The sequence below is a fragment of the Salmo trutta genome, chromosome 4, assembly GCF_901001165.1.
Source record: "Salmo trutta chromosome 4, fSalTru1.1, whole genome shotgun sequence".
Classification (NCBI taxonomy): domain Eukaryota; kingdom Metazoa; phylum Chordata; class Actinopteri; order Salmoniformes; family Salmonidae; genus Salmo; species Salmo trutta.
Genome location: NC_042960.1, coordinates 8114502 through 8126141, shown reverse-complemented (window position 1 = coordinate 8126141; position 11640 = coordinate 8114502).

Below are 11640 nucleotides of genomic sequence, written 5' to 3'. Positions count from 1 at the left end.
AGGACAACAAATTGTCAGACAGGGCACTTCCTGTATGGAATCTTCTCAGGTTTTGGCCTGCCATATGAGTTCTGTTATACTCATAGACACCATTCAAACAGTTTTAGAAACTTTAGAGTGTTTTCTAGCCAAATCTACTAATTATATGCATATTCTAGTTTCTGGGCAGGAGTAGTAACCAGATTAAATTGGGTACGTTTTTTATCTGGCTGTGAAAATACTGCCCCCTATACCACAACAGGTTAAGAGCCCTCTGTCTCCACGAAATCTTAGGGTTGTGAATGGCTAGCCATGGGATCCCTAGCACCACCGGAAATGCCGGGGAATCAATGAGAAAGAGGCGGATACTCTCCTCATGACCCCCCCCCCCCCCGCATTACCATGACCAGTGGCACAGTGACCTCCCTGACCAGCCCTGACCCTAGTGGTCGACTGTCTAAGGCGTGCACGGGGAAGGGTTGGTCTATCTGAACCAGGGGAATCCCTAACTTACTGGCGACCCCACGGTCCATAAAACTCCCCGCCGCGCCTGAATCGACTAGCGCCTTAAGCCGGGAGTGAGGGGAAAATTTAGGGAAGGAAACTAACACATACATATGACTGACAGGGGGCTCTGAGTGAGACTGGTGCTGACTCACCTGAGATGTCGAAGGAGTGCTCTGCCTGCCGTCTGGACTCCCGGGCGAGCTCCTCCAGCACCGGTCGGCAGTGTGCCCTCTGCGACCACAGTGGGTGCAGGAGAGGGCTCCCCCTCCAGTCTTCCTGGCTGCAGCCCCCCCTATCTCCATAGGCGTGGGAGCAGGAGGGCTAGGAGGTGGAACGAGCGGGCGGCCAGCGGGTTGTCCAGTCGGATGGACAGATCTATCAGCTGGTCCAGGGTGCTAGTGGTGTCCCGACAAGCTAACTCCTGGCGGATGTCCTCCCTCAAACTACAATGGTAGTGATCTATCAGGGCCCTCTCGTTCCACCCCGCTCCAGCCGCCAGGGTCCGGAACTCTAAGGCAAAGTCTTGCACGCTCCTCATCTCCTGTCTCAGGTGAAACAATCGCTCACCTGCCGCTCTCCCCTCTGGGGGATGATCGAACACTGCACGGAAGCGGCGGGTGAACTCCGGGTAGTGGTCCCTGGCTGAGTCCAGACTGTCCCAAACGGTGTTGGCCCATACCAGGGCTCTACCCGTGAGACACGAGACGAGGACGCTGACACTCTCCTCCCCCGAGGGAGGAGGACGGACGGTCGCCAGGTATAACTCCAGCTGGAGTAGGAAACCCTTACACCCAGCGGCCGTCCCATCGTACTCCCTCGGGGGCGCGAGTTTAACCCCACTGGGTGCTGTCGGCGCTGGTGGTGGCACTGGCTGTTGAGCAGCCGCGTTAGATGGGTTGGGAGCGCTTCTGTCCAAGCCTCTCCAGGCGCGCCAAGACTTGGTCCATGGCGTTGCCCAGACGATGAAGGATGGCAGAGTGTTGGGCAACCCTCTCCTCCATGGACGGGGTCGGCGTTGCGGCTCCTGCTGACTCCATCGGTGGTGCGTGATTCTGTCAGTTGGCTCAAGGAAGCAGGAGGGTCGAAGTCAGGTGCAGGAGACAAAAGTCCGTGAACACACGTAATTTTAATAAATAATCCACACGTTGCCAAGAAAACAGGTAAGGCAGGGCAAAGCAACACAAATGCCCAAATAACAGTCCGCACGCAGCGTAGGGACACAGCCCAAAACACGCTGCCACAAAACCCACAGGCAGAGGGAAAAACACCTGTACCTCAGAACAAAACCCCTGACAAAAAATAATCACGCACAAAGAACAACCTACACAGAACGACTAAATAACCCTCCCCCACTAATGAACTAATACTAAACAGGTGCCAACTAAACTAGACCTGACCAACAGAAAATAAAAGAGTATCGGTGGCAGCTAGTAGGCCAGCGACGACGACCGCCGAGCGCCGCCCGGGCAAGGAGGGGCGCCACATTCTGTCGATGTTGTGACAGGACTACGAACACAATTGCATTTTATCCCAGTCATGTGAAATCCATAAACTATTTTTATTACTATTTTACCTTTATTTTAACAGGGAAGAAATTGAGACCAAAGTTGATACAACATAAATAACTGTACATATTATACACTATATATATATATTTACAGTGCATTCAGAAAGTATTCAGACCCCTTGACTTTTTCCTCATTTTGTTACATTACAGCCTTATTCTAAAATTGATTAAATTAATATTTTTCCTCATCAATCTACACACAATACCCCATAATGACAAAGCGAAAACCGTTTTTTAGACATTTTTGCACATTTATAAAATAAGAAAAACTGAAATACCTTATTTACATAAGTATTCAGACCCTTTGCTATGACACTTGAAATTGAGCTCAGGTGCATCCTGGTTCCATTGATCATCCTTGAGATGTTTCTACAACTTGATTGGAGTCCACCTGTGGTTAATTCAACTGATTGGACATGATTTGAAAGGCAGGTCTACATAAGGTCCCACAGTTGACAGTGCATGTCAGAGCAAAAACCCAACCATGAGGTCGAAGGAAGTGTCTGTAGAGCTCTGAGACAGGATTGTGTCGAGGCACAGATCTGGGGAAGGGTACCAAAACATTTCTGTAGCATTGAAGGTCCCCAAGAACACAGTGGCCTCCATCAATCTTAAATGGAAAAAGTTTGGAACAACCAACTCTTCCTAGAGCAGGCCGCCCGGCCAAACTGAGCAATCGGGGGAGAAGGGCCTTGTCAGGGAGGTGACCAAGACCCAATTGTCACTCTGACAGAGCTCTAGAGTTCCTCTGTGGAGATGGGAGAACCTTCCGGAAAGACAACCATCTCTGCAGCACTCGCCCAAACAGGCTTTTATGGTAGAGTGGCGAGACGGAAGACACTCCACAGTAAATGGCACATGACAGCCCGCTTGGAGTTTACCAAAAGGCACCTAAAGACTCTCAGGCCATGAGAAACAAGATTCTCTGCTCTGATGAAACCAAGATTGAACTCTTTGGCCTGAATGCCAAGTGTCACGTCTGGAAGAAACCTGGCACCATCCCTACGGTGAAGTATGGTGGTGGCATCATCATGCTGTGGGTATGTTTTTCAGTGGCATGACTGGGAGACTAGTCAGGATCGAGGGAAAGATTAACGTAGCAAAGTACAGAGAGATCCTTGATGAAAACCTGCTCCAGAGCACTCAGGACCTCAGAATGGGGTGAAGGTTCACCTTTCAACAGGACAACAACCCTAAGCACACAGCCAAGACAACACAGGAGTGGCTTCGGGACAAGTCTCTGAATGTCCTTGAGTGGCCCAGCCAGAGCCGGCACTTGAACCTGATCAAACATCTCTGGAGAGACATGAAAATAGCTGTGCAGCAACGCTCCCCATCCAACCTGACACAGCTTGAGAGGATCTGCAGAGAAGAATGGGAGAAATTCCCCAAATACAAATGTGCCAAGCTTGTAGCGTCATATCAAAGAAGACTAGAGGCTGTAATCGCTGCCAAAGGTGCTTACACAATGTTTTGAGTAAAGGGTCTGAATACTTATGTCAATGTGATATCATTTACCAGTCATATCAGTACCAGTCAAACGTTTTGACACACCTACTCATTTAATCTTCTTTTATTCTTTTACTATTTTCTACATTGTAGAATAATAGTGACGACATCAAAACTATGAAACAACACATATGGAGTCATAGTAACCAAACATGTGTTAAGCAAATCAAAATATGTTTTAGATTTTAGATTCTTCAAAGTAGCCACACTTTGCCTTGATGAGAGCTTTGCACACTCTTAGCATTATCTCAACCAGCTTCATGAGGTAGTCACCTGGAATGCATTTCAATTAACAGGTGTGCCTTGTTAAAAGTTCAATAGTAGAATTTATTTCCTTCTTAATGCATTTGAGCCAATCGGTGGTGTTGTGACAAGGTAGGTTGGTATACAGAAAATAGCCCTATTTGGTAAAAGACCAAGTCCTTATTACGGTAAGAACAGCTCAAATAAGCAAAGAGAAATGACAGTCCATCATTACTTTAAGACATGAAGGTCAGTCAATACGGAAAATTTTAAAAACGTTAAAAAATCAAGCACTGTAATGATACTGGCTCTGATGAGGACTGCCACATTAAAGGAAGACCAAGAGTTACCTCTGCTGCAGAGGATAAGTTCATTAGAGTTACCAGGCTCAGAAATCGGCAATTAACTGCACCTCAGATTGCAGCCCAAATAAATGTTTCACAGAGTTCAAGTAACAGACACATCTCAACATCAACTGTTCAGAAGAGACTGCGTGAAACAGGCGTTCGTGATCGAATTGCTGCAAAGAAACCTCTACTAAAGGACACCAATAAGAAGAAGAGACGTGCTTGTGCTAAGAAACACGAGCAATGGACATTATACCAGTGGGAATCTGTCCTTTGGTCTGATGAGTCCAAATTGGAGATTTTTGGTTCCAACCGCCATGTCTTTGTGAGACGCAGAGTAGGTGAACTGATGATCTCTGCATGTGTGGTTCCCACCGTGAAGCATGGAGGAGGAAGTGTGATGGTGTGGGGGTTCTTTGCTGGTGACACTGTCTGTGATTTATTTAGAATTCAAGGCACACTTAACCAGCATGGCTACTACAGCATTCTGAGCGATATGCCATCCCATCTGGTTTGCGCTTAGTGGGACTATTATTTGCTTTTCAACAGGACAATGACTCAAAACACACCTCCAGGCTGTGTAAGAGCTACTTGACCAAGAAGGAGAGTGATGGAGTGCTTCTTCAGATGACCTGGCCTCCACAATCACCCAACCTCATCCGAATTGAGATTGTTCCTATAGGCTGTCTCATTGTTGTCGGTGATCACTGTTGTGTCATCAGCAAACTTAATGATGGTGTTGGAGTCATGTTTGGCCATGCGGTCGTGGGTGAACAGGGAGTACAGGAGGGGACTAAGTGCAAACCCCTGAGGGGCCCCAGTGTTGAGGATCAGCGTAGCAGACATGTTGTTGCCTACCCTTACCACCTGGGGGCGGCCCGTCAGGAAGTCCAGGATTCAGTTGCAGAGGGAGGTGTTTAGTCCCAGGGTCCTTAGCTTAGTGAGGAGCTTCTTGGGCACCATGGTGTTGAACGCTGAGCTGTAGTCAATGAACAGCATTCTCACATAGGTGTTCCTTTTGTCCAGGTGGGAAAGGGCAGTGTGGAGTGTGATTGAGATTGCATCATCTGTGGATCTGTTGGGGTGGTATGCGAATTGGAGTGGGGCTAGGGTATCCGGGAGGATGCTGTTGATGTGAGCCATGACCAGGAGCTAGCCAGCTAACATTAGCTAGCTAAAAGTACACTTTAGCTTAAGACATATAGCTAGCCATTTAGCTAGCTAGGTAAACAATGACCCTAGCGAGGTAAACAACGTTTAAGATCACACACGCCACGTAACGTTAGCTAACGAGCCAGACAGCTAAAGTTAGCTAGTTAAACAACAATGAACAAAGTGCCAACAATGCCACACAGTGCTGGGGACTAACCAACCAGGTCCAATGTTAGCTAGCTAACATTAGGCTTTAACTGGAAACAAATAATAACATCAGCTTGGCGGCAGGTAGCCTAGTGGTTAGAGCGTTAGACTAGTAACCAAAAGGTCACAAGATCAAATCCCCGAGTTGACAAGGTAAAAATCTGTCATTCTGCCACTGAACAAGGCAGTTAACCCACTGTTCCTAGGCTGTCATTGAAAGTAAGAATTTGTTCTTAACTGACTTGCCTAGTTAAAAATATATTTTGATTTGTTTAACACTTTTTTAGTTATTACATAATTCCATATGTGTTATTTCATAGTTTTGATGGCGTCACCAGAATTCTACAATGTAGAAAATAGTAAAAATAAAGAAAACACTTGAATGAGTAGGTGTGTCTAAAGTTTTGACTGGTACTGTATGTAGAAAGATACACTAAATTGACCAAAAGTATATGGACACATTCCAAAATCACGGGCATTAATATGGAGTTGGTCCCCCCTTTGCTGCTATTCCAGCCTCTACTCTTCTGGGATTGCTTTTCACTACAAGTTGGAACATTGCTGCACCAACTTGCTTCCATTCAGCCACGAGCACTAGTGAGGTCGGGCACTGATGTGGGGTTGAGGTCAAGGCTCTGTGCAGGCAAGTCAAGTTCTTCCACATCGAACTCGACAAACCATTTCTCTATGGACCTCGCTTTGTGCATGGGGGCATTGTCATGCTGAAGCAGGAAAAGGCCTTCCTCAAACTTTTGCCACAAAGTTAGAAGCACAGAATCATCTAGAATGTCATTGTATTCTGTAGCGTTAAGATTTCCATTCACTGGAACTAAGGGGCCTAGCCCGAACCATGAACAACAGCCACAGACCAGTATCAGTATTCCTCCTCCACCAAACTTAACAGTTGGCACTATGCATTTGGGCAGGTAGAGTGCCAAACCCAGATTTGTCTGTCGGACTGCCAGATGGTGAAGTGTGATTCATCACTCCAGAGAACGCGTTTCCACTGCTCCAATGCCCGGCAAGCTTTACACCACTCCAGCCAACACTTGGCATTGCACATGGTGATCTTAGGCTTGTGTCCGGCTGTTTCCCATGGAAGCCCATTTCATGAAGCTCCCGACAAACAGTTCTTGTGCTGATGTTGTTAATGAGTGTTGCAACCGAGGACAGATGATTTTTACGTGCTACGTGCTTCAGCACTCGGCGGTCCCGATCTGTGAGCTTGTGTGGTTTACCACTTCCCAGCTCAGCCGTTGTTGCTCATAGACTTTTCCACTTTACAATAACAGCACTTACAGTTGACCGGGGCAGCTCTAGCAGGGCAGAAATTTGATGAACAGACTTGTTGGAAAGGTGGCATCCTATGACGGTGCCACGTTGAAAGTACGTGGCACCGAGCTCTTCGTTAAGGCCATTCTACTGCCAATGTTTGTCTATGGAGATTGCATGGCTGTGTGCTCGATTTTATACACCTGTCAGCAACGGGTGTGGCTGAAATAGCCGAATCCCCGAATTTGAAGGGGTGTCCACATACTTTGCCCTTGAGGTAATCCTGGAGAGGTAGCAACTAGTGTTTCACACACACACACGCACATGCACACACATACACACACACCTTGTTTTTTTTCCTTCATTTCCATACTGTCACTTTGGGATACCCTATTGGTATTCACCAGCAGCAGGTATCTAAGAGAGTCAACGCCTTTAAAACCTCTTAGTCGTTGTTTGTTCCGTCTCTAGAGGGCAGGTACAGTACACTGGGGGTTTGACAACAGACGAGAGGAATTTGCTAATTTGTTTTCCGAGGTGTATTTTGCTCTGTAAATACGCTGCTTGTGTTGTATTATGGTGTTCTATATTAGGCCTAGATCACAGTGTTGTGTTTTGTTTATTCTGTTAAATGGGTTTCATTTTAGTCAGAATTAATGAAACAACCTCTTTTAACTGTGTTTACATGATGTTGTCTGGTTTATGCTATTTACCTCCTACGGTTCAATGGTGATAGAGGACTTTGTTGTCAGGTTATTCAAGGCAAAAGTACACAGGTTCAAATGATCCCTGATCTTGCGGTTGTCGTTGATGTGACATAATGGTAGGTTGATTGGACCCAGGTCTTTGTGGTACCTTTAGTATCCTGGCTGGATGTACCTTTAGTATCCTGGCTGGATGTACCTTTAGTATCCTGACTGGATGTACCTTTAGTATCCTGGCTGGATGTACCTTTAGTATCCTGGCTGGATGTACCTTTAGTATCCTGGCTGGATGTACCTTTAGTATCCTGACTGGATGTACCTTTAGTATCCTGGCTGGATGTACCTTTAGTATCCTGGCTGGATGTACCTTTAGTATCCTGGCTGGATGTACCTTTAGTATCCTGGCTGGATGTACCTTTAGTATCCTGGCTGGATGTACCTTTAGTATCCTGGCTGGATGTACCTTTAGTATCTTGGCTGGATGTACCTTTATTATCCTGACTGGATGTACCTTTAGTATCCTGAATGGATGTACCTTTAATAACCTGACTGGATGCACCTTTAGTATCCTGGCTGGATGCACCTTAGATATCCTGGCTGGATGCACCTTAGATATCCTGGCTGGATGCACCTTAGATATCCTGGCTGGATGCACTTTAGATATCCTGGCTGGATGCACCTTAGATATCCTGGCTGGATGCACCTTAGATATCCTGGCTGGATGCACCTTAGATATCCTGGCTGGATGCACCTTAGATATCCTGGCTGGATGCGCCCTAGTGACATTATCTTGGCAGAGATTTAAGTCCACAGGTCTGCTGTCCTGTATGTGTCCAGTGTTACTAGGTTTTGTCCGACGTTAACAGCAGACATAACACAACTCACGCCACCTCTGCTTGAAATCACAACGAGACAAAGGACCAAAACAAAGAGGAACACCTAGCGAGAGATCAACGACAGTGGCTCTCATATCCTCCTGGCCAGGCATCTGAATGACAAACCAGTGTCTCTGTCCCCTTTTAAGAAATCTGTTACAAGCCAGAGACACAGACACAGACACAGAGGCCTGGGCTGAAGAGCTGTATATTTCTATTCATAATTGATGACCCAGTGCCCAGACAGACGGCACACAACACATGTAATATGGATTCACTCTGAGTTTCAGATGCATGGGTCTCGCCTGGACTACTGACACACCGTGTGTCTGTGTGTGTGTGTGGTCCTGCTGTGTGTGTTTATTCATGTTATTCTTCCTGTCTACAGTGTGGAGCTTGTTAGCACTTCAAGTGTCAGGTTGGCTTTGGTTGGGTGTTGGAGTGTCTGATTGTAGGATACAGTAGCATGGTTGGTGACTGAAGTTCATTTAATGAATGTTGTTTTTATCATTTTTATAGTATTTGTTCATACCAAGTTGGTTATATACTGAACAAAAATATAAACGCAACATTACAGTTACAGAGTTACAGTTCATATAAAGAAATCAGTCAATTGCAATAGACTCATTAGGCCCAAATCTATGGATTTCACATGACTGGGCGGGGGCTCAGCCATGGGTGCGCCTGGGAGGGTACAGGCCCACCCACTTGGCAGCCAAGCCCATCCACTGTGGAGCCAGGCCCAGCCAATCAGAATGAGTTCCCCCCTCACCCCGACTCAGACGATCCTGTAGGTGAAGAAGCCGGAGGTGGTGGTCCTGAGCTGGCGTGATTACATGTGGTCTGCGGGATTGTGAGGCCGGTTGGATGTACTGCCAAATTCTCTGAAACAAAGTTGGAGGTAGCTTATGGTAGACAAATGAACATTACATTCTCTGGCAACAGCTCTGGTGGACATTCTTGCAGTCAGCATGCCAGTTGCATACTTCCTCAAAACGTGAGACATCTGTGTTGTGTGACACAACTGCACATTTAAAGTGGCCTTTTATTGTCCCCAGCACAAGGTGCACCTGTGTAATGATCATGCTATTTAATCAGCTTCTTGATGTGCCACACCTGTCAGGCGGATGGATTATCTTGGCAAAGGAGAAATGCTCACTAATAGGGATGTAAACAAATTTGTGCACCAAATTTCAGGGATTTTTTATTTCAACTCATAAAACATGGGACCAAAACTTTACATGTTGCGTTAAAATTTTTGTTCAGTTTAGTTTCAGTAGTATACAGGTGTAGGATCGTAATTCGACCAGTATTGCTGCAGAAAAATAATCCTGCAGCAACAGGATTTGAACATTTAGTCCATAATGTTTCTTGATCGGTGGTTAGGCTATTAGCTAGCCAAAATTAGGCTACATGAAAAGTGCAATACTGTTAATATGACCGTGTGTTAGTGTGGGTTTTCAGTAAATTTAGGTCAATCACAAAGCTCATCTGCATTTGCTGCGGTGCAGCAACAAAAGAGTGATCAAATTAAGATCCAACATGTGTATGGCAACACTGTATCAAGGCATTACGTCAAGGCTATTTATTTTTGATCGTTTAACAATCCACAATCACGTTTTTTTTCATATTGAAATTGTGGGTCACAATGGACATCTGTAATATACGACTAACCCCTCTTTTGTCTTAAGTAAAGTTCACAGAGGTTGATAGTTCACCCCCTTAAGCTAACTCCTGTTCCCATAGCAACACATGGCGAGTCACCCTGGCCCAGTGAATATCCCCCATCAGCCGACAGCAATGGTTTTGACCCCTGACCCCTAGCACTCTACCACTCACCGCAGATCTGACACACGTCCATGTGTGAAAACACAATCGTCGTAGCCTGCAGCTCTCCGCAGCCCTCCCATCCCTACTGCATTACACCCCATAGCCTTTACGACCATGAAAGGGTTAACCATAGCTCTGCAATGACACCTGCCAGCTAAGAGGACAAGCTTATCTCAAAGTTTAACACCATCACTATATTTCAGGTATAGTAGAATACCACCACTGTAGGTTAATCAAATATCAGATGGAAGAAAGGTATGATCATGTCTTTACTTTGACTTCTTTATTGTGGGTATCGTGTTTTGGCAGTGAGGTGTGTTTCTAAGATGAATCATTCAGTCACTTTAACACCATCACTGGTAAAAGCACCAAACATTATATATCTTAAACAATCTGCTTGAAAAGATATGCCCTATGTCTTAACACTGACCCATGGGCCTATATCGAGGATCTCAAGGGTTGAGACAGTGTTTCTCAGTTATATGAGTCACTCAGTCACTTACCACCACAATCTCACTCACTCTGACTTCACAGAGGTCCCCTGTCAGGCTTTGGCCCAGCCAATCTCGTGCTACGTCAGCCTCACCCGCTGCATTATTAATGAGCGCTCATCAGAACACTTAGCTCCCATGCTACGCTATGCTATGCTAGCTAGCCACCCCACCACTAACACCGGCATCCTGACCCGACCCTGCCCCGCTCCCAACAGTCTCAGGCCATGTTCACGCTAGCTACGCTAACAACGTTAATTATGCTAGCTCGCTACACCCAGGCCTGGGGTCTTACAGTATGTGCCATGCCCAAGTCAGGAGGCCCTTGGTGGGCATCCTCCAGCCTCTAATTGCTAACAACAGGAAGGCAGCAGCGATGCTACGCTAGCATACAGAACAGAGAGGTATTTCCAGGGACATGGCCTGTGAGGCCCTGGCTTTCAGGCTTCATTATTGTTGTAATTAGCTTTCCCCTCCATGGTGGCTCCCCCCCTGGCTTGATATGCCCGACCTCCCTGTATCTCAGTCTGTTAGAGATGGAAACACACAACTGTTGAGTCGACACGGCTCCCAGAGCTTTCGGCTGTGCTTGTAGAGCAGCAACACAGATATTTATTCATTTGAATTGCGGACACAGGAGAGTTTTTAATCTCTCACCGCTGTCCCTCTGTATTCTGTTGACGTTTATCCTACCTGAGTTAGTTGCGGCGAAGGTAAATAAAGGTTGGAATATGAGAGAGACCCACAGCAGAATCACTTGTGTCCGGTGCAGGTTAATATGAATACATCTCAGTATTTTTTTATTATCTTGTTGTCTGACTGGATTATACTCAAGTCTTTGAACCAAACTTCACCCTGCTAGAGTGTCGCAAGGGGCCCGTCAGAGACCTGGAACCCAGATAAAGCAACAAGAATCCATATGTGAATTCGAAATGCCTTCTTACATTTCCATTTTCC